The sequence below is a fragment of the Caretta caretta genome, chromosome 1 (genome assembly GCF_965140235.1).
Source record: "Caretta caretta isolate rCarCar2 chromosome 1, rCarCar1.hap1, whole genome shotgun sequence".
Taxonomy (NCBI): Eukaryota; Metazoa; Chordata; order Testudines; family Cheloniidae; genus Caretta; species Caretta caretta.
Window position 1 is genome coordinate 264,678,480 of NC_134206.1, and position 23,546 is coordinate 264,702,025.

At 47.4% G+C, this 23,546-nt stretch overlaps 1 long non-coding RNA gene across 1 annotated transcript; it reads right to left on the reverse strand.

The window, feature by feature from the left end:
• Positions 1-16,728: 16,728 nt before the first annotated feature.
• On the reverse strand, positions 16,729-22,981 carry LOC142070699 (uncharacterized). The gene is made up of 3 exons (XR_012666659.1): positions 22,951-22,981; positions 22,505-22,617; positions 16,729-17,003 (listed from the first exon to the last, which is right to left on the reverse strand). It is a non-coding gene; the product is annotated as an uncharacterized LOC142070699 (long non-coding RNA).
• Positions 22,982-23,546: the final 565 nt, after the last annotated feature.

Consider the following 23,546-nt stretch of genomic DNA (forward strand, 5'->3'; position numbering starts at 1 on the left):
TAGTTACCCTTGGGGACGCAGCCTACCCCTTAATGCCCTGGCTCATGAAGCCGTACACAGGCAGCCTGGACAGTAGTAAGGAGCTGTTCAACTGCAGGCTGAGCAAGTGCAGAATGGTGGTAGAATGTGCATTTGGATGTTTAAATGGTCACTGGTGCAGTTTACTGACTCACTCAGACCTCAGCGAAACCAATATTCCCATTGTTATTGCTGCTTGCTCCACAATCTCTGTGAGAGTAAGGGGGAGACATTTATGGCAGGGTGGGAGGTTGAGGCAAATCACGTGGCCACTGAATACGTGCAGCCAGACACCAGGGCCGTTAGAAGAGCACAGCAGGAAGTGCTGTGCATCAGAGAAGCTTTGAAAACCAGTTTCATGACTGGCCAGGGTACTGTGTGACACTTCTGTTTGTTTCTCCTTGATGAAAACCCACCCCCCTTGTTGCCTCTAAATTCCCTGTAAGCCACCCACCCTCCCCCCTTCGATCACAGCTTGCTTGCAAAGGAAATAAAGTTACTATCCTTTAAAAACATGTATTCTTTATTAATTGATTATAAAAATAGGGAGATAACTCACAAGGTAGCCCGGGTGGGGTGTGGGAGGAAGGTAGGAGGAAAGGAAAAGGCCACTTTAAAACTTCTTGAATGACAGCCTTCTGTTGCTTGTGCTGTCCACTGGGGTGGAGTGGTTGGGTGTCCGGAGGGGCCCCCCCCCCATGTTCTTGGGCATTTGGGTGAGGAGGCTATGGAACTTGGGGAGGAAGGAGAGCGGTTAAACAGGGGTTGAAGCAGCAGTCTGTGATCCTGCTGCCGTTCATGAACCTCCATCAGACGCTGGAGCATGTCCGTTTGATCCCGCAGTAGCCCCAGCGTTGCCTCATGCCACCTCTGATCTTCCTGCCACCACCTCTCCTCACGTTCATCGCCCACTTTTCTGTACTCTGCTATTGTGTCCCTCCACACATTCTGCTGAGCTCTGTCAGTGCCAGATGACTGCATGAGCTCAGAGAACATTTCATTGCGCGTGCGTTTTTTTCACTGCCTTATCTGAGATAGTCTTTGGGATGGAGGAGGGAGGCTTGAAACATCTGCAGCTGCTGGAGGAAAAAAGGGAGTGAAGTATTTAAAAAGATACATTTTACAGAACAATGGCTATACCCTTTCACAGTGAACAACACTATTCACATTACATAGCACATGTGATTTTGGTACAAGGTCGCATTTTGCATCTTATATTGAGTGCCTGCGGCTTTGGTGTTAGAGATCACACATGCAATGCTGGGCAACAGAATTCAGCTTGCAGGCGGCCATGGTAAGCCACAGTCTTTTGGCTTCTGCAACCTTCATAACAGCAGCACCCTCCTCTCCCATACCAAGCAAAGCATGTTGAGTTGGCCATTTAGTGCTGCGGTTTTCCTGTTAACATGCAGCAGCAGAAACCAAACTACCCACCTCCCCATCCAATTTTCTGGGATGATCGCTTTATCCCTCACCCCACCGTGTGGCTGGTACAAGGGAAGATCCCTGCTAGCCAAACGCAAACAGCTCAGCGCCAATGCCCCCCTCCCCCCCACCGCGTGGTTAACTGTAGGGAGGATTTCTTTTCGGCCACAGGCAAACAGCACAGTAGGAACTCTGAATGTCCCCTTAATTAAATTCCTCTATTTCAACCAGGTTACCATGAATGATATCACTCTCCTGAGGATAACACAGAGAGATAAAGAACGGATGTTGCTTGAATGCCAGCAAACACCAGGACCATACGCTGCCAGGCTTTGTCATGCAATGATACCAGCATGGCGTGGTAAAGTGTCCTACCATGGAGGATGGAATAAGGCTGCTTTCCCCAGAAACCTTCTTCAAAGGCTTTTAGAGTACCTCCAGGAGAGCTTCATGGAGATGTCTCTGGAGGATTTCCGCTCCATCCCCAGACACGTTAACAGACTTTTCCAGTAGCAGTACTGGCCACGAATGCATCCCAAGTCCTCAGGACTACTTAATCATTAAAGAACACTTGCTTTTATAACATGTATTATATTTAAAAAGGTAAACTCACCAGAGGTCCCTTCTCTGGCTTCGTTGGGTTGGGAGGGTATTTCAGTCAGGGTGATAAAAAGATCCTGGCTGACGGGGAGAACTCTGAGCTGTGTGCTCTCCTCAAGCTCGTCCTCCTCCTCCTCATCTTCCCTGTCTGCAAAGTCCTCAGGCATGGCGGAGAGTACCCCATCATCGGAGTCCATGGACAGGTGTGGGGTAGTGGTGGTGGCCCTCCCTAGAATTACATGCAGCTCAGCGTAGAATTGGCATGTCTGGGGCTCTGTCCCGGAGCGTCTGTTTGATTCTTTGGTTTTCTGGTAGGCTTGTCTGAGCTCCTTAAGTTTCACGTGGCACTGTGTTGCATCCCTGCTGTACCCTCTGTCCCTCATGGCCTCGGAGATTTTTTGAAATGTTTTGGCATTTCGTCTTTTCGAATGGAGTTCTGATAGCATGGATTCCTCTCCCCATACAGCGATCAGATCCAGTACCTCCCGTTTGGTCCATGCTGGAGCTCTTTTTCAATTCTGGGACTGCATGGTCACCTGTGCTGATGAGCTTGCCTGGCCAAACAGGAAATGAGATTCAAAAGTTCCTGGGGCTTTTCCCATACACCTGGTCAATGCATCTGAGTTCAGAGTTCTGTCCAGAGCGGTCACAATGGTGCACTGAGGGATAGCTCCCAGAGGCCAATACCTTCAAATTGCGTCCACACTAACCCTAATTCAAAACGGCGATGGCAATGTCGATTTCAGCGCTAATCCCCTCGTTGGGGAGGAGTACAGAAATTGGTTTTAAGAGCCCTTTATGTTGAAAAAAATGACTTTGTTGTGTGGAAGGGTGCAGGGTTAATTTGATTTAACGCTGCTAAATCCAACATAAACTCGTAGTGTAGACCAGGCCTAAGGAGAAGATTTTTGAGTTCCTTTTCTATTGTTTTCTGCTGTAGGGTTTTCACTCTGATACCATTTTTGCGTGCACAGAGTTCAGGCTACCAGGATGAGGTAATAAGATGAATGCTTTGTTTCCTGCCAATGCAGGTGTTTTATAGTGGGCTTAAAAGGCCCCCTAGTGCACTGTGCAAGGTAAGTGCTGTAAGCAACCACATTTAATAAGAAGGGACATGGTGAAACTATGTAAAATAATGAATGGTTTACAGAAGCTGGAGCAGGAGCTCCTGTTCTCCCTGTCTCATAACACAAGAACAAGGGGAAATTCTATGGAGTTAAAAGGTGGCAAATTCAAAACTGATAAAAGGAAATCTTCACACAAGGTGTAATTAAACTGTGGAACTCATTGCTCCAGGATGTCATTAAGACCAAAGACTTCGAAGATTCAAAAAGGGATTGGACATTTATATGGCTAATGAAAAAATCCAGAATTATAAAAGTTAATGCTAACAATTTTGGAAGTGATATTAAACCTTACCCTTCAGGGTTTAAGCCAATATCTAGACTACTCGGTGCTCAGAGGTTTCTTGCACCTTCCTCTGAAGCATCTGGTGTTAGTCAGTGTTTTGTCACAATACATGGACCCTGGGTCTGATCCAGTACGGTAATTCTGTTAATTCTGCTACACAAAGTGGCGTAGAACCGATAAAATCTATCTAGATGTTATACATTTTTCCGAAGTCTCCCACACAGCATAGCATGTAGAACTCCATTTATATATAGCAGAAGAGTAAATCCTTGCCAGGATTCAAACCTGTAGTTTCAGAGCCTGCTCAGAGACTGCAAATATGATTCTTAGACGAGTAAATCATCTCACTCCACCAGTGCTGCCTCTGTCATGAATCATCATTGTTAGAGTTCATTGATGTATTCCTTGTCCTCCTACCCCAACCAGATGGCAGTTCCAAAATGGGAAGCCTAACTTTGTAAGTAGAGGTACACAGATTAATATTCCTTCTATTGGTAGCAATTGAAAATGAATGGAACAAAGGCAGACCTCCACTTCCCTGTTAGCAGTAGTAGTGAGGGCAAACATCAAACATTTAGGTGGTTCATTCTGAATAGGCATTACAAATGTAGATGTTTATATGAGTTTAGATGAATCTCTTTGGTCTGGGGTTTAAGAAAGGAAATTTGAGTAGAACAAGATTCCTTGCAAGGTTTCTAGAACGTTATGGATTTGGTTGGACTGGAAATTCTCCCCAAAATAGCTTTTTCACGCAATATTTTGATATACAAACTTCAGAAGGACAGAACTAAGGGAGGCCACTATGGTCTCAGGCTACTCACTCTGAAGAGGCTAAAGGAGACCACTACTGCCTTTGCAAATATAAATTCCAGAGATGTTCGCATGAAAGCTCTTTTGCTGCACTTTATAATATTATCCTTTTTCTACCTCAGCAGCTAGCCAGGTCCTGTGAGTTGCTTCAGATAGGAAGAGAAATTGATGATGTAGCCAGGTATTTTGCTGATACAATCCTGTTTATTTACAAACAGTGTATAAATTCCTGATTCCCTGAACACAGGAGGAATCAACAGGAGATATTTTCTTTGCTCAAAGATTCAAGGCTCTTTCAGCCATCACTCAGCCCCAAAAGCTCCATCTCTGGGCTTTGCTCAGAACCACATTCCCAGTGCTTGTTCTATTGTCTCCTTAGCTTTCTGCTCCCTCTGTGTCTGTGGAGTGTGTCACTATTTCTCTCTCACACACAGACACACCACTGTAGTACGATCAATCAATGAATCTACTATAAGGTGAGTGAACAACTGCTTGGAAAACCATACTCAGAGAGTAGTTATCAATGGTTCACAGTCAAGCTGGAAGGGCATATTGAGTGGGGTCCTGCAGGGTTCTATCCTGGGTCCTGTTCTATTCATTATCTTCATAAATTATTTTGATAATAGCATACAGAGTACACTGATAAAGTTTGCAGATAATACCAAGCTGGGAGAGGTGGCAAACGCTTTGGAGGACAGATCAAAATGATCTAGAAAAACTGGAGAAATGGTCTGAAATAAATAGGATAAAGTTCAGTAAGGACAAATGCAAAGTACCACACTAAGGAAGGAGTAATCAAGTGCAAAATGGGAAATGATTACCTAGGAAGCAGTACTGCAGAAAAGGATCTGGGGTTATAGTTGATAACAAACTAAATATGAGTCAACAATGTAATACTGTTGCAAAAAAAAGGAACATTGTTCTGGGATGTATTAGAGGAGTGTTATAATCAAGACAGGAGAAGTAATTCTTCCACTCTAATCAGCATTGATAAGGTCTCATCTGGAGTATTGTGTCCAGTTCCTGGTGCTACATTGCAGGAAAGATGTGGACAAATTGGAGAAAGTCAAGAGGAGTACAACAAATATGATTAAAGGTCTAGAAAACATGACATTTGAGGAAAGATTTTTTTAAAAATGGGTTATTTAATCTGAAGAAGAGAAGACTGAGGGGGGACAGGATAACAGTGTTCAAGTCCGTAAAAGGTTGTTATAAAGAGGAGGGTGATACATTGTTCTCCTTAACCACTGAAGACAGAATAAGAAGTAATGGGCTTAAATTGCAGCAAGGGAGATTTAGATTAGACATGAGGAAAAACTTCCTAACTGTAAGGGTAGTTAAACACTGGAACAAGTTACTTAGGGAGGTTGTGGAACTGCGTCATTGGACGGTTTTAAGAACAGGTTAGACAAACACCTGTTAGGGCTGGCTTATTTAATACTCAATCCTGCCTCAGTGCAGGGCACTGGGCTAGATGACCTATTGAGGTTCCGTCCAGTTCTACATTTCTATAATTCTTTGATTCTATGAATCCCCCACCCATAAATTTATCAGATGACAGTGGAACCCTCTCTTGGGCTGCATGATTAACTTTTATTCCAGTCCTGCATGTGGCCTGTGTTTTGGGTGGAGGGCCCTATTGTTTCAGCTATCCCATAAAGAACTCAATTACTTTTGACATTTACCCTGAATGAAAGGCAGCTCTTACTCCCACTTGTTTTAATGAGCTTTAACCAAACCCGTTACAGTATAAGCGGCAAAGAGTCCTGTGGCACCTTATAGACTAACAGATGTATTGGAGCATAAGCTTTCGTGGTTGAATACCCACTTTGTCGGATGCATGCAACAGTATGTTAGGTATAGAATTTCCCTAGTGTTAGATTGAAAATCCAGCAACTGCTAATTTGGTTGACAGAATGTATACAGGAGCTAAACTGAAGTCCATTAGCTAAACTACTTCTGGCACCTCCAGAATTTGGTTCCAGGTGTCCTACTGGTTAAAAGTATGGGCAAAAGATGTTACTTTGTTATTGCTAATGTTCTGATTTGCACTTCTGTCTAATTAAGGCTGGAGACAAGCTCTGCATTAGAGCATATTAAAACGAGCGCTGTCTAAAAGCTGGTTAGACTGTCTTTTTTTTAAAGATTGCCTTTTAAAATAAATCAATTCTTTGGATTCTCTGTTCTGTATCTAAAGAAAGATAAGCAATTTGTTCCAGTTATATAGGTGGATGCCTTGAATTTCTTTAATACAGGGCACAGTAGGAAAGTCCAAACTATGCACTTGAAGGGAAAAAGGATGTTTCCGAGAGCTCCCTGTCCCCCTTATTAAAAAAAAGCCAACTAAAATCATCTATAGCAGAGTTAGAAAAATATCACAGCAGCTACAACAATCACCTCAGTGCTTTGGGCTGCAGTAGTGGTTTGTTTGTTTTTTTGCAAGCCTTTCCTAAAAAATCAGGACATTTTCTGGATTTAGCGCTCTGTTCAGGCACTCCTCCTGATTACTTCCATCAGCTGTGGGAGAAGCAGCGACTTGCTCGCTCCACCGGGCGTGTCACTGGCAAAGCAGGAGTCAAGCCTTGCGTCAGGTCTGAGGAATCCCACCGGTGGCCTCACCAGTGAGCCTTCATTTGTTATTTTAAAAATATGGTTGCGTATGTCTTAAGAAAAAAAAAGCCACCCACTTTGCCCATTCTTTCATTTCAAGTTAAAAATAGGGTGACAGAGGGACCGTGGGATAAGCAGCTGGAGCAGAGTGGAGCTGGTTGCCATAGTAACCCATGAGCCATTTAGCAGTACTTGCTTTGGTTCTGTGGTTGCTGGGTTTTTTCCTTTTGTGTGTTGGATGCAGGGTGGGGGGTTTAGTGTCTGGGGGGCAGGGGCTGAAGGGGGCAAGGCTGGAATACACAGTAAGTGTCTAGTTCCTCTTGGAAGAACGTGCCAAATCAGCCATTGCCTCAGAAGAGCGCTGCTCTTCTTCCCTTGGTAGGTGGTCCTGAGTAGGAGTGGCGAGGAAGAGTGAGCGTGTGTGAGAAAAGAGGGGTGTATGGGTGCGTATGTATGTGCCCATGCTGTCCAACGCCCTCCCTAGCATCTCACCCCTCTTTCACACTTTGCACAATGACAATTTGTCATTGTATCAGATGGCCAATGAGTTTTTTCTTTTATTTGGTAAACAAACTATAGTTTCCCAGGAAGATGTGGTATGTGGCATACAAGGATTCCTCCTGTCCCTGATCCCGCAGACCTTGGGAGTCAGACAATAGCCTGCAGGTTAACACAAGGCTCCTCCCAAGCCTTGCTATAATCAGGAAAAATGAACATTTGCGTGACTATTTAAAATGGATAGCCAGCCTATTTGTGGTTCATGTGGGGCTACGGTAGTTTTATCTTCATTGCATTTAATTTCTCAGTGGGAGAAGCCTAATTCCTTGACAGATTTGAAGCTCTAAGTGGGGATACCTGAACTCTTTTGCTCTAAGCTGTAATTTGGATATGCCTGATATTGGTGCTCGAGTGCTCACTTTTCACTATGCTTTTTTTTTTTTTTTTTTTTGAGAGGTGAGGCAGGTGTACTTAAGAAACACACACAGACTTATTTTTAAACTTGGAAAAAATTATGCCTGGTGAAAGCGTCCCAGACTACAGCTCCTTGGAGAGAGAAGTCTTCTATTCCTCCCTAAAACAGGTCGCGTACATGTAGAGGCAGCAGCAGCCGCAGCATCCCCTCCCTGCTCCGCATCCATGTGCTCATCTGTAGCTCGAGCTGCCACCACTATAGGTAAAATAGGACCTCACGTTCCACGGCCCATTCAGCTCAGACAGTTCTTAGTTAAGACTGCAAATGAGGATGTCAATTAGTGCCAGCTGAGGTGGTGGTTTTGTGATGTAGGCCCTTGCACCGAGATCCACCAATGCATTTCATATAGACCACCAGAGAGACAAGGTGGGGGAGGTAATATCTTTTATTGGACCATGTTTTGTTTCTTGAATTTGCTCAGGAAGTAGATGCCGCTGTTAAGTTTTGCTTCCTTTGTCTTCATGTTGTGGAGTTTCCACTTCAGATGGCAAAATTCGATATCTTCCATTGCTGTATGCAGGGCCGTTGCAGCCATATTGGTCCCAGGATATTAGAGAGATGAGGTAAGTGAGGTAATGTCTTTTGTTGGACCATGTAAAATAAAAGCGATTGCCCCACCCACGTTGTCTCTCTAATATCCTCAGACCAACATGGCTACAACAACACTGCATATAGACCACAAGTTAGTCATCAGCCAAAAAAAGAAAAGAAAGAAAATGTCAGTTGCTAGAAGCTGGGAAGAATTGGAATGAGTGAACCTGGAGGTGAAAGGCTTTGTCCCATCCCCACTGAGGTAGTCCTCCTGTAGTGGGGTCTTATTGGAAAAACCGGGAAGTGGGTGGGCGCAAGCCCACCCACTGCTAAAGGCCCCTCCCCCAGCCTAATGGGAGGCACCACTGGACCCAGGGACCAACTGATTACGGGGGACAATTAATGAAAAACAGGGACCAGAGTGAGGGTCAGAGGTTCCAAATGAGGATACCGGATGAGGACACTGAGCAGAGAACCCCGGACAGCGCCCACTACTCCTCAAAGCTGTCGAGGGAGCCAGTGGACGCTGCCCAGTGGAACTCTGCCCGGATGCGTGAAATTAGGGAGGAACGGAAATAGGCCCCGCAGTCGCAGAGCACCCCCTCATCCAACGTCCTCCTGGTTTTGTAGATGGAGACTTTGGCCAGAGCCAGGAGGAGGTTGACGAGGAGGTCTCGCGACTTTGTGGGGCCACGGATAGGGTGTGCAAAGAGGAACAAGTGTGGGGAAAAGTGCAGCCAGAACCTCAACAAGAGGTAGAAAGCCCTGGCCCTTCCACGCATCTCCTCCGGATCTGTGAGGGAGGTCCCGTCCTCCGCCAGGAGGCAGGTGACGTGCTTTTTGGCCCCCCTCCTTTTCTCCAGGGCGTAGAAGAAGTGGGAGCCGCGATCCATCTCCCAAAGGAGGCGGATGCAGGATTGAACAAAAGCGCCCCGGGCTCGATGGTCCTCCAGGGCCTGGAGCTCCTCCCGCTTCTCCCAGTATGCTGCGCGGAGGGGTGGATCCTCGGGGCTGGAGGCGAGACGCCTCTCTAGCTCTAAAACCTCCCGCTCCAACTGCCCTATCACCACATCCCTCCGCCGGGTGGCGCCCCAGGTGTAGTCACGGCAGAAGAGCTGTGCACGCACCTTCCCCACATCCCACCACTGCCTCGCTGAGGGAAAGGCACACCGCTGCCCCCACCAGGCCAGCCAGAACTCCCGGGAGGATGCCACGAAGCCCATGTCCTCCAGCAAGCTGTTATTAAAATGCCAATAGGCCGGCAATAGAACTGGAGGGGGACACCGGGGGAAGGGAAGAAGCAACCACTCCTCCCCACTAGGCTGCAGGCAGGGGAGGAGGGTGCTAACCACAGGAGGACACGGGGACAACAAAGGAGAGGGGGACAATCACGGGCGCAGGGCAGGGCGCCGGCTCCTCCGGCTGCACTCGGAAGGGGAAGGACTATAATTACATCAGGGGAGGTGCAGTGATCAGGATAGATAACTTAAAAGGGGGAAATGGGGCACAAGTGCTCTGAAAAGGGACATGGGCACACCAAACTGTGGGTTGGGCGGGGCAGGGGGGTCAGGGGGAACAGCAAACAACTGAGGGCGGGCAAGTAGAGCACAAAGGCGGGGGGAACCAAACTCCAGGGCAGGGCGGGGCGGGTGGAGTGACAAACTTGGAAGGGTTAGGGCGGGGTAGGCACACTAACAGACCCAGGATCCTAGGATGGGGCCAGGGTGGGACAGGCAAACAACCAAGGAAAATTCTTCCGGGGAGCTATGGGAGGAAGGGAGGGAAAAAAAAAACTGAGCTGGGAGGTAGTGGGGAGACCCCCCCACCCAAATGCAACTGAGGGAGGGGGGCCAAGTCCAAAGAAAGGACGGGGGAGAGTGCACCCAAGAGCGCTTGTGGGGCTCACTCCAGTCCGCGCTCGCTGCTGGAAACAGTCCTGGATGGTGATGGGCGAGGAAGCAAGCAGCCCCATCGAGGGGCGAGCTGCAGGTGTTGATGGTCAACTGGGTTGGTGGAGGGGGCGGTGGCAAAAAGGGGTGGTGGTGGTGAAGGAAGATAGGCGGGGGGGCAACAGGACTGAGGGAGGGCTCCACACCTCTCCCCAGGCCCCCCACAGCAGCAAAAAGCTACCACCACCCCAGGAGCACAGCTGTTAAAGTCACTCAGTCCAAGAACCAACCCCCTCCACAATTCCTCGCAGCGGTCTTCCTCCTCCTCCACGAGGCAGCCAGCTCAGGAGCAGCAGCAGCAAGCTGGTGGCGGCCAGCCAGGTGAGGACCCAGGCAGAAGGGGTGACAACGGTAGTGGTGGTGGTGGGGTCCTCACTCCTCCTCCCTCCAGAGGGGTGGGGATGAGGGGGGCAGGCTGGCATGGCCCCCCCTTCCCCACAGCAGTAGCAGCAACAGCAGTGGCTCCCAGCCCTGGTCTACACTAGGACTTTAGGTCGAATTTAGCAGCATTAAATCGATGTAAACCTGCACCCGTCCACATGATGAAGCCCTTTATTTCGACTTAAAGGGCTCTTAAAATCAATTTCCTTACTCCACCCCTGACAAGTGGATTAGCGCTTAAATCAGCCTTGCCGGCTTGAATTTGGGGTACTGTGGACACAATTCTACGGTATTGGCCTCCGGGAGCTATCCCAGAGTGCTCCATTGTGACCTCTCAGACCATCTCAACTCAGATGCACTGGCCAGGTAGACAGGAAAAGAACCGCGAACTTTTGAATCTCATTTCCTGTTTGGCCAGCGTGGCAAGCTGCAGGTGACCATGCAGAGCTCATCAGCACAGGTGACCATGATGGAGTCCCAGAATCGCAAAAGAGCTCCAGCATGGACCGAACGGGAGGTACGGGATCTGATCGCTGTTTGGGGAGAGGAATCCGTGCTATCAGAACTCCGTTCCAGTTTTCGAAATGCCAAAACCTTTGTCAAAATCTCCCAGGGCATGAAGGACAGAGGCCATAACAGGGACCCGAAGCAGTGCTGCGTGAAACTGAAGGAGCTGAGGCAAGCCTATCAGAAAACTAGAGAGGCAAACGGCCGCTCCAGGTCAGAGCTCCAAACATGCCGCTTCTATGATGAGCTGCATGCCATTTTAGGGGGTTCAGCCACCACTACCCCAGCCGTGTTATTTGACTCCTTCAATGGAGATGGAGGCAATACGGAAGCAGGTTTTGGGGACGAAGAAGATGATGATGATGTTGAGGTTGTAGATAGCTCACAGCAAGCAAGCGGAGAAACCGGTTTTCCCGACAGCCAGGAATTGTTTCTCACCCTGGACCTGGAGCCAGTACCCCCCGAACCCACCCAAGGCTGCCTCCTGGACCCAGCAGGCGGAGAAGAGACCTCTGGTGAGTGTACCTTTTAAAATACTATACATGGTTTAAAAGCAAGCATGTGAAAGGATTACTTTGCCCTGGCATTCGCGGTTCTCCTAGATGTACTCCCAAAGCCTTTGCAAAAGGTTTCTGGGGAGGGTAGCCTTATTGCGTCCTTCATGGTAGGACACTTTACCACTCCAGGCCAGTAGCACGTATTCGGGAATCATTGTACAACAAAGCATTGCAGTGTATGTTTGCTGGCATTCAGACAACATCCGTTCTTTATCTCTCTGTGTTATCCTCAGGAGAGTGAGATATAATTCATGGTCACCTGGTTGAAATAAAGTGCTTTTCTTCAGGGGACACTCAGAGGAGCCCATTCCTGCTGGGCTGTTTGCCTGTGGCTAAACAGAAATGTTCCCCACTGTTAGCCACAGGGAGGGGGGAAGGTTGAGGGGGTAGCCACGCGGTGGGGGGAGGCAAAATGCGACCTTGTAACGTAAGCACATGTGCTATGTATGTAATGTTAACAGCAAGGTTTACCCTGAAAGAGTGTAGCCACTGTTTTATAAAATGTGTCTTTTTAAATACTGCTGTCCCTTTTTTTTTCCTCCACCAGCTGCATGTGTTTCAATGATCACAGGATCTTCTCCTTCCCAGAGGCTAGTGAAGCTTAGAAAGAAAAAAAAACGCACTCGCGATGAAATGTTCTCCGAGCTCATGCTGTCCTCCCACACTGACAGAGCACAGACGAACGCGTGGAGGCAAATAATGTCAGAGTGCAGGAAAGCACAAAATGACCGAAGGAGAGGTGGCGGGCTGAAGAGAGTAAGTGGCGGGCTGAAGACAGGGCTGAAGCTCAAATGTGGTGGCAGCGTGATGAGAGGAGGCAGGATTCAATGCTGAGGCTGCTGGAGGACCAAACCAGTATGCTCCAGTGTATGGTTGAGCTGCAGCAAAGGCAGCTGAAGCACAGACTGCCACTACAGCCCCTGTGTAACCAACCGCCCTCCTCCCCAAGTTCCATAGCCTCCACACCCAGACGCCCAAGAACGCAGTTTGGGGGCCTCCGGCCAACCAGCCACTCCACCACAGAGGATTGCCCCCAAAAAAGAAGGCTGTCATTCAATAAATTTTAAAGTTGTAAACTTTTAAAGTGCTGTGCTTAAAGTGCTGTGTGGCATTTTCCTGCCCTCCTCCACCACCCCTCCTGGGCAACCTTGGTAGTCATCCCCTTATTTGTGTGATGAATGAATAAAGAATGCATGAATGCGAAGCAACAATGACTTTATTGTCTCTGCAAGCGGTGATCGAAGGGAGGGGAGGGTGGTTAGCTTACAGGGAAGTAGAGTGAACCAAGGGGCGGGGGGTTTCATCAAGGAGAAACAAACAGAACTTTCACACCGTAGCCTGGCCAGTCATGAAACTGGTTTTCAAAGCTTCCCTGATGCGCACCGCACCCTCCTGTGCTCTTCTAACCGCCCTGGTGTCTGGCTGTGCGTAACCAGCAGCCAGGCGATTTGCCTCAACCTCCCACCCCGCCATAAACGTCTCCCCCTTACTCTCACAGATATTGTGGAGCACACAGCAAGCAGTAATAACAGTGGGAATATTGGTTTCGCTGAGGTCTAAGCGAGTCAGTAAACTGCGCCAGCACGCCTTTAAACGTCCAAATGCACATTCTACCACCATTCTGCACTTGCTCAGCCTGTAGTTGAACAGCTCCTGTCTACTGTCCAGGCTGCCTGTGTACGGCTTCATGAGCCATGGCATTAAGGGGTAGGCTGGGTCCCCAAGGATACATATAGGCATTTCAACATCCCCAACAGTTATTTTCTGGTCTGGGAATAAAGTCCCTTCCTGCAGCTTTTGAAACAGACCAGAGTTCCTGAAGATGCGAGCGTCATGTACCTTTCCCGGCCATCCCACGTTGATGTTGGTGAAACGTCCCTTGTGATCCACGAGAGCTTGCAGCACTATCGAAAAGTACCCCTTGCGGTTTATGTACTCGGCGGCTTGGTGCTCCGGTGCCAAGATAGGGATATGGGTTCCGTCTATGGCCCCACCACAGTTAGGGAATCCCATTGCAGCAAAGCCATCCACTATGACCTGCACATTTCCCAGGGTCACTACCCTTGATATCAGCAGATCTTTGATTGCGTGGGCTACTTGCATCACAGCAGCCCCCACAGTAGATTTGCCCACTCCAAATTGATTCCCAACTGACCGGTAGCTGTCTGGCGTTGCAAGCTTCCACAGGGCTATCGCCACTCGCTTCTCAACTGTGAGGACTGCTCTCATCTTGGTATTCATGCGCCTCAGAGCAGGGGAAAGCAAGTCACAAAGTTCCATGAAAGTGCCCTTACGCATGCGAAAGTTTCGCAGCCACTGGGAATCGTCCCAGACCTGCAACACTATGCGGTCCCACCAGTCTGTGCTTGTTTCCCGAGCCCAGAATCGGCATTCCACCACATGAACCAGCCCCATTAGCACCATGATGCATGCATTGGCAGGGCCCATGCTTTCAGAGAAATCTGTGTCCATGTCCTGATCACTCACGTGACCGCACTGATGTCGCCTCCTCGCCCGGTATCGCTTTGCCAGGTTCTGGTGCTGCATATACTGCTGGATAATGCGTGTGGTGTTTAATGTGCTCCTAATTGCCAAAGTGAGCTGAGAGGCCTCCATGCTTGCCTTGGTATGGTGTCTGCACAGAAAAAAGGCGCGGAATGATTGTCTGCCGTTGCTCTGACGGAGGGAGGGGCGACTGACGACACGGCTTACAGAGTTGGCTTCAGGGAGCTAAAATCAACAAAGGGGGTGTCTTTACATCAAGGAGTATTTCAGGCAGGACTTCACGGAGGGTTCCAATAAGAAATGGTGCACCTAAGTTATTGTTCTTATTGGAACAAGGAGGTTAGCCTGGCCTCTGATTGATACATGGCTAGATTTACCTCGCTGCACCTTCTCTGTGAGTGACTTCAGTGTGACCTAGAGGAATGAGTCCCCTAGACATGGGAGGAGGCAAATGAGTACAAAACAAATCTGGTCTATTTCTTGTTTTGATCCACTCCATCTATCTTTTACATCTTTGGCTGGCAGCAGACGGTGCACAAGGACTGCATGCCATCCACATCTCATGGCTGCCCGGCAGAAGATGGTACAATACGACTGCTAGCAATCCTCATCTCTTGCCTGCCCGGCAGAAGATGGTACAATACGACTGCTAGCAATCCTCATCTCTTGCCTGCCCGGCAGAAGATGGTACAATACGACTGCTAGCAATCCTCATCTCTTGCCTGCCTGGCAGAAGATGGTACAGTACGACTGCTAGCAATCCGTATCGCCTGCCTGCTCACCATAAGACGGTTCAATAGGACTGACTGCAGGACTAAAGAGAATGACCTGGTCAAGTCACTCCAGATTTAGTCCCTGCGCCCATGTCTGTCCAGGCGCTCCCAGCCGACGTGGCCAGGAGCACCTCGGACATGACGATGACGGCTACCAGTTGTACTGTACCGTCTGCTGCCACAAGGCAAGGGGTTGCTGCTACTGTGTAGCAAAGCCGTACCGCGTCTGCCAGCACCCAGGAGATATAGGGTGACGGTTACCTGAGCGGGCTCCATGCTTGCCGTGGTATGGCGTCTGCACAGGTAACTCAGGAAAAAAGGTGCGAAATGATTGTCTGCCCTTGCTTTCACGGAGGGAGGGAGGGAACGGGGGCCTGACGATATGTACCCAGAACCACCCGTGACAATGTTTTAGCCCCATCAGGCATTGGGATCTCAACCCAGAATTCCAATGGGCAGTGGAGACTGCGGGAACTGTGGGATAGCTATCCACAGTGCAATGCTCCGGAAGTCGACTCTAGCCTCGGTACTGTGGAAGCACTCCGCCAAGTTAATGCACTTAATGCACTTAGAGCATTTTCTGTGGGGACACACACAGTCGAATATATAAAACCGATTTCTAAAAAACCAACTTCTATAAATTCGACCTTATTCCGTAGTGTAGACATACTCCCTGACAGGGTCCCAGTCAGCAGTGGTCTTCCAGGGAGGGAGGGAGGGAGGCAGAGAGCTCTAGCCAGCAGCAACAGCCGAGGGAGGGAGCTCCAAACAGCAGCAGCCCAGGAAGGGAGAGAGCTCTAGCCAGCAGGGCAGCCTGAACAGACTGATCCTCCCTCCTGTAGTAGGGTGATTATCCGCTCTGGCCCTGAAGTGGTTAAAACAGCCCTGGGAAAGGACTGCCCCAGGGAGCCAAGACGCTAGGCTGATTGGGGAGGCAGCCACAGCTGGGGCCATGCCCCAATCAGGCCACAGCTGGCCCTATAAAAGGGCTGCTAGGTAGGCACCTTAGGTAGGACTCTTTTACTAGCTTCAGAGAGAGAAGGACTTAGCTGCCTGGGAGCTGAGGGTGCAGGCAGCCAAGCAGTGCTGGGGAAAGGTGAGAGGAGTAGGGGAGCTCCTGCCTGGCAACTCCCAAGGCTGCAGGCCTTGTCAAAGGCCAAACCAGGTACTGGGGTTGCAGAGGCTGCAGCCCAGGGGTTAGACAAAAGCAGCAGGTCCAAACCCTCCAATGATGAATGGCTTTTACACTGCAATCTGCTCCAGTGACTGGGGGCTAGATGGTGACTGGCAGTCACCATAGACTGAGGTGAGGTGGGAATAGAGGGTTGGGAGTTCCCTGGGGATGGAAGACCCAGAGACTGTGGGCATACTGTAGAGGGCAGAACCCCGAGGTAAGGGGCACTGGGGTCTGGGAAGGACATGGGGGGGCCTGAGGCAAACAGGACACTGGCCTGCAGAGGACGCTCTGGAGGCTGGAGAGCTAATTCCCAGGATGACCAGCAGGAGGCGCTGGGCCAGTGAGTTGTCGCCTTGCTACACCTCCATATACATCCAGCTGCAAGCTTCTTCTTATTATAAGCACTACTTAAATCTGATGAATAATTACAAAGCAAACAAAACATCCTCTCAGTCAATGTTATTTGACCTCCATTTTATTTGCTCATTGAGTGATATGAGTGCAAATCAGATGGGCTAAAGAACCAAACACTGTCTTCAGACTCAAATGTCTCCAGCCCTTTTTATTTAAAGGGTTGATAAAAAGGTTGATTCACTTTTTAAAACAAATCTTTGATTTTCTTGGCTGCTTCTTGTAGAGAGTGGATGTTGAAAGACTATAATATTATAGTGAACAGTTGGTTTTTGTCATTTTTCCCACTAGCCTGAATGGAAGCATCAGAAATCTCATGAGGAAATTCAGTACTTATCAGCAGGGATCCTTGAAATCCATTTGCCACTAAAAAACACAGAATTTGCATTTTTACAGAGAATCTTTAGTTTGTATGTTTTGTGGAAAAAAAATCCATATACAGTAGAATCATAGAGTTGTAAGAGACCTCAGCAGGTCATCTAGTCTAACCCCCTGCTCAAAGCAGAACCAACCCCAACTAAATCATCCCAGCCAGGGCTCTGTCAAGCCAAGCCTTAAAAACCTCTTAGGACGGAGATTCCACTACCTCCCTAGGTATCCCATTCCACTGCTTCACCACCCTCCTAATGAAATAGTGTTTGCTAATATCCAACCTAGATCTCCCCCACTGCAACTTGAGACCATTGCTCCTTGTTCTGTCATCTGCCACCACTAACAGCCTAGCTCCATCCTCTTTGGAACCCTCCCTTCAGGTCTCTGAAGGCTGCTATCAAATCCCCCCTCACCCGTCTCTTCTGCAGACTAAATAAGCCCAGTTCTCTCAGCCTCTCCTCATAAGTCATGTGCCCCAGCCCCCCAATCATTTTCGTTGCCCTCTGCTGGACTTTCTCCAATTTGCCCACATCCTTTCTGTAGTGGGGGGCCCAAAACTGGACGCAGTACTCCAGATGTGGCCTCACCAGTAGTACACCTAGAGGCAGAAGCAGAATCCCATTTATCTGAGCCTCCATTATCCAGCTTTCTGTATTAACTGAACTGGGGCTGACAGCCCTGGGTGGCAGGGCTCGGGCTTCAGCTGAATTGAAATTCTATTAATTTTATTTTAATGATTGATGGCACTGATAGGCTTTGAACTTTCTTAAAAATTGTGTTCAACTGATACCTCTATATGTTATGGCTAGGGAAACTAAAGTTCAGTGTTTCATTTTAATAGCAGAAAAATGTGGATTTTTGTTTTTTTAATCATGGAAAACTGGGATCTCCGCTTATTGGATTTCTAGTCAGATTTTGCAGACCTGAAATTTTCAGATACTTTTCTGCACCAAACCTAAAAAAACCTTTTTGATATTTGCCCTGGGTGACAGATTGGCAGCGACACCTCACTCCTCAAGAAGAGGAGACTGGGAACTAAATTTTCAAAGAATGGTTTCTGAATTTGGATGCCTGTTTTATGACCAACTCTAGCCAGTGACTACGTGCATGCATCTCTCATTTTCAAAGGTTCTGACTAGAGCTGGTCAGAACATTTTCAACAAAATGTTTTTTCATCCCAGGCAAAACGTTTCATGGAAGTGTATTGATTTCAATGAAATTTTCTACGGGAAGGTTCTCTAAATTCCAGGGTAGACTATCTGGTCCTTATGGCATATCTACACTTCACACTGGGGGTGTGATTTCCAGCTTGAGGAGACATGCTCATGCTAGATATGATCGAGCTACCATGCTCAAAATAGAATGTAGCTACAATGGTGGGAGGGGCAGGCCACCCTGAGTGTACACCTCATAGATATGTACTTGGGGTAGCTAACCTCTCGCACTGCTCATGCTTCTGTGGCTGCATTCTATTTTTAGCATGTTAGCTCAACCAGAGCAAGCGTGAGTATGTCTCTTCGAGCTGCGAATCACACCCTCACCTGGAAGTGTAGACACACCCTTAGAGAGAGAGCATGCACTGAAATGAAAATTTGATATTTTTGATCCAAAAATGGCCATTTTGACAATCCCGTTTTGTGAAAACAAGTGAAAGGTTTTTGTTTTTGTTCCAGTGTGCACTGAAAACAAATTTAGAAACCTCAAAAGTTGTCATGAAATGGAAGTGTCCTTCTGCAGCCAGTTCTAGTTCTAAGCTCTCGCACCTTCTAATGATTTCCACCTGGTTTACACCACAAAGTTTTTGCCAGCAAAACTTGCCTTCTGGTGGCACAGCCTTGCATGCACCCACACTCAATTTTGGGTCCTGCCAACAAACCCTGAACTTCTGCTGGTGAAGCTAAACTAGTTCTGAGTGACTTAAACCTTTGTGGATGCAGAAGCTATTACATCTACCCAATCCTTAGCTACTTTAGCGGCCTTTGCCCCTCCCACTCTGGATCTGTGCTGAGCTCAACTCAGCCGGTGCAATGGTTCAGGGCCAGTGTGTATGGTATAGAGTTCATTTTTTATAAAGTGATGGTTAATATAAGATATCCCAAAATACTTTACAGAGAGAATTGAAGGACAGAAAGAAAACATTGCCATCAACAGGAGCAGAAGATGTCTTCTGTGATTGCCTTCCAGGGTCATTCATTGCTCCGGCATGTTGACCTGCCTGCAAGATTTGGTAAGGGAATTACTGAACTCTGCAGCAATAGCTTGTGGCTGTGGGAGACAGAGCTGCTGAGCACATTGCACATCAACAACAAATGGGATTTACAACAACAAATGGGATTACAGTTAGAGTGGTAAGAAATAAAATGAGTTTCCATTTCTGAGCAACCCACGGGACAACCCACAATGAACATGTGTGTCCTTGGCATTCTAAGCTGAGACATGGGAATTGGCAATTTTTCTTCCTCTCAGTCAGCAGGAGTTCTGCCTTCCTCCATACTCTCTAATGAGACCTATTCTTGTCCCTATCCTTCCACTGTCCCAAGAGAACTACCCCCAAGAAGATTGACCTGCTGCCAGCTATGTCTAGCCTCAGTCCCCAAATCACTTTCCCTTAATGCCAGTTTCTTTCTGTCCCTGGTCTGTATGGGCAATCTCCCCCATGCTGGTTCCTGTCTGAAAGCTGTAACCAAGAACAGACAGTGGGCTAGATGGGGTATGCCAGGAGTGCTTCTGGGAGGAGGGGTGTTTTTGGATGGAGCAGCCACACAGGATTCATTGCTCATAAAAAGCCAGAGAGCCTTGCTTCCCAGGTACGTCTACACTGCAGCTGGGATGCCCAATGTGGGTAGACAGACTTGCTCAAGCTAGTGTGCTAAAAACAGCCGTGTGGATATTGCAGCATGGATGGTGGCTTGAGCTAGCCACCCAAGTGTGGGCCCAGGGGTTGGGTTGGTTAGGATTCAGTCTGCTAGTCTGAGCAACCGCCAGTGCCCGCAGCGTCCACGCAGCTATTTTTAGCGTGCTAGCTTAAACTGAGCAAACATGAGTCTGTCTGCCCTCACTGGGAATCACACCTCCCAGCTTCAGTGTAGACATACCCCACCAGTGGCCAGAAACAACAGCCCCATTTGCTTCATTGTTGGTCGGACCTTGGTTCTGCTGCAAGAATTCCTCCTTTCTGCAGCATCTAAATTCAGCATCTAAAAGTGTAGGTGAATTAAAACCATTAGGTTAGGTAAATATGAAAACCAACACCCCCTCCTTGTATTGTATCCCTTGTGCTAATTGTTTTGATATTCTTCCATTTTCAATGTGCCACAGATTTTTGTATTGACAGCACATAACAATGCTGTATAAGTTGTCAGGGGTGGGAAACAAGGGAAGTTTTGGCATCTGGGTATGAGACACTTGGTTTTTTTGGCAGTTCAGATTGTGTGTGGGGAGGAGGATGGGGGGGGGGGTTGTGGAACAGGCTTATAGATTAATTTCCCTACAAAATTGATTATCTGTGAAATGCTTGACAAAGCTAAAATTTAACTTAACATGAATTTCAGTTAGCATCCCACTGAGAAACTGGGGAGAGTTGAAAGCTTTTAGATGTGCTCAGATACCACAGTGATGAACGCAGCATAAGAACCTAACCAGAATAGAATGTAAAAAAACTATTGTCTTCCTGAGTCTGCAGACAGCTTTAAACAACATTGTGTTGGTGTACAGCTGGGCCATGTTTTTATGGTTTTCTTTGTGACCATAAGGGCTAGAATGTTATTCTCCCCCTCCCCCCCCCGATAAATGAAATCTGGGATTCTAGAACACAATTCAGTGGCACAAGAAGCATTCCATGGCAAATTCCACAGCCATGGAATTTATGGGGCCTTACCAGAAACTTCCACTTCCTGGTAGAAAATTAACCCTAAGAAACTGGCCAGTCTCTTAAGTATTAGACACCTGGGCAATGGGTTAAACTCCAGTTGCCCGTTAGGGTAAGATAACAACATCTGACAGTGCAGGCAATAGGACATGTGCAGTAAATAACTTAAAGTGGGATAATGCATGCAGAACACTTTGTGCTGGAAGACTTGCATTCTGCTCTTGCTCAAAATAGTGTCTTCAGGCATAGACTGTAGTATATGTGCAGAAGAGTACGTTTAAGTTTTTGTACTGCACAGATCTATGATGGGAGGCAGAAGCTATGCTTTTACACAATTACATCTGCTATCACAGACAGTTGGGCATGCGCATCATGTTGACCTTTGCATAATACACTGGTATTGCTATATTTTATGTATCCATGCACAAACACATAATTCTAAAATTATAAAGACTTTTTCTGCAGTCCAATCTTAACATAATGACTATTGCTCATTGAAGTTTTAAACCTCAGCTATTTCACTGGGAAGTGCAAAAAAGTGTTTGGTTTTTTTTAAGAAAAATATTCTGATTCCCTCATCCTTGGATAACTCCAGAACAACTTAGCCAATTTGGCTCAAACTTGCCAAAATAATTCACCCTTGGGCTGAGGCCAAGCCCATAATGCTTCAGGATCAAAGAAAATACTTTAGAGTTTGTTGTTAACAATTTCTCAAACAGAGCCTACTATCTTCTAGACTGTAAACTCTTTAGGACAGGGACTGTCTTTATTTGTGTACTGTGCATTCAGTGCTAAACTAATAATAAATAGTATTTTAAAGTTTATGTCCATGAGCAACTGAACAGAGGGGTTAGAATGAAAGTACATTCTCAACTTTACCTACTGTACAGTTCCACACTAGCAAAAACCAAAGTCTTTTGTGCTTTGGGATCCTGACACAAGACACTGTAAATGAAAGATATTATTAGCTCTGCCCTGTGTTTGAGCTGGCTGATAGCAGTAGCTGCCATCTCTCTCTCTCTCTCTCTCTCTCTCTCTCTCTCCTTTCACTGAGATATTTGTGAGATCCATCAATCAGGACTCTATGTCAGCAACCCAAGAGGGGGACGGTGCCAGTGTGTTATCTCTATTGTCAATTGTATTTGCTAATGAGAGAGGAGTCCATTACTAGACAGAGTGCGTGTGTGAGCTAATGACTGAGTCTATTTGTTATCAAGTGCCCAGTGCTGCTTGGGAGAATTTAAACTAGCTTTCCCACACCCACAATACCCCTGTTTCTATCTCCCTGATTCTCTCCAGATGTGAACTGGAGATCACAGATGCCTGAAAAGTGACAGATACAATTTTACAAATGGAGGTCATCTGATGTCAGCCTTTCCTCCCCCACTGCAACAACCTGACATCTTTCCACCAAGCAGATAGATGATGGAGCAAAACCAGGATTATTTCTTTATTTTCATAATAATGAATTGGGTTTTTAGAACACTTTAGGAATCCAAAGCACTTTACAAACAGTAGGCCAGATTTTGCTCTCTGTTATACCCTGGGCAATCCAACGCAGTCAGCGGGGTTACATGAAGTGTAACTGCATGCAGAATTTGGCTCTATAAATATAGGGATCACTCACCCATCACTGAAACGCAGCTGCCAAAGATGAGGAACACGGCAGCCATTCTGCACCAGCAATGCAGCTAAACAGCTCCTTAGGAGGGGAGCGAAAAATAACTTCTCTACCTGAAACTGCAAAGAGAATTTGAGAGGCAGAATATAATTGTCCAAGTTGGAATCTGACCTGCACACTGAGGCCAGCATTCCTACATTTGCAAAAAGTGCCAGAGGATTCTTTTAATGATGAGAGGTACAGCAGTACTAACCCCCAAAATCATGAAATTGGCTTAAGATTAATTACTTTTAAAAAGTCATGTGGTTTCTTTTCTGCCTTCTGCTTTTAAAAACTTTTTTGGGGAAGCCACCCACCTCTAACTTGTACGTATCACAAATTCAAAACTTGACCTTAAATGCACATCTAAAAAGCAGGTCACCCACACTGGAAGGGATTCCACTTTTCCTCACCTATTGTCTGGTGAGTGGGGAGCTGTTGTTCTACCCCTCTGTATCCCTTCTCTATTTCCCCTAGCTGACTAAGGAGGAGGCTAGATTAGCAGATGCACAACTCACGTTCTCCTTCCCCAGCAGTTTCCTGTTTCCCCCCCCGCCTCCTACATTACCTTGCCCCCCATATTTTCCTCCCTTCTTTTTACCATCTTCTACCCTAATTCTTCCTTTTGGCACCCCTATTCCCCTGCATACCCCCACATCCTTGCTGCCTGCTTCACATATCCCTCTGACTGCTTACAGTGTCCCTAACCCATTCCCCCTCCCTGCTTTCCACAGACTCATTTCTTGTAGTTCTGCATTTTCCTGGCCTGTCTGTCCCTCACAGGGTGACTAAAGGGCCACCATATTTCCTGAGGGCAGCATGGCTTTAGCCCTATTGGAAGCAATGGGGTATAGAGGCCATCTTTGCTGACAGCAACATTAGTTTCACCTGCAAAGGCTGCTGAGACATGGCAGCCAGTTTGGTTGAGGGCAGTCTGTAAGTTCCGTTCTATTGACAGGAGTGGGAGATTGTAGGCCATTTTGGATAAGGGCAAATCAGGAAATCGCAA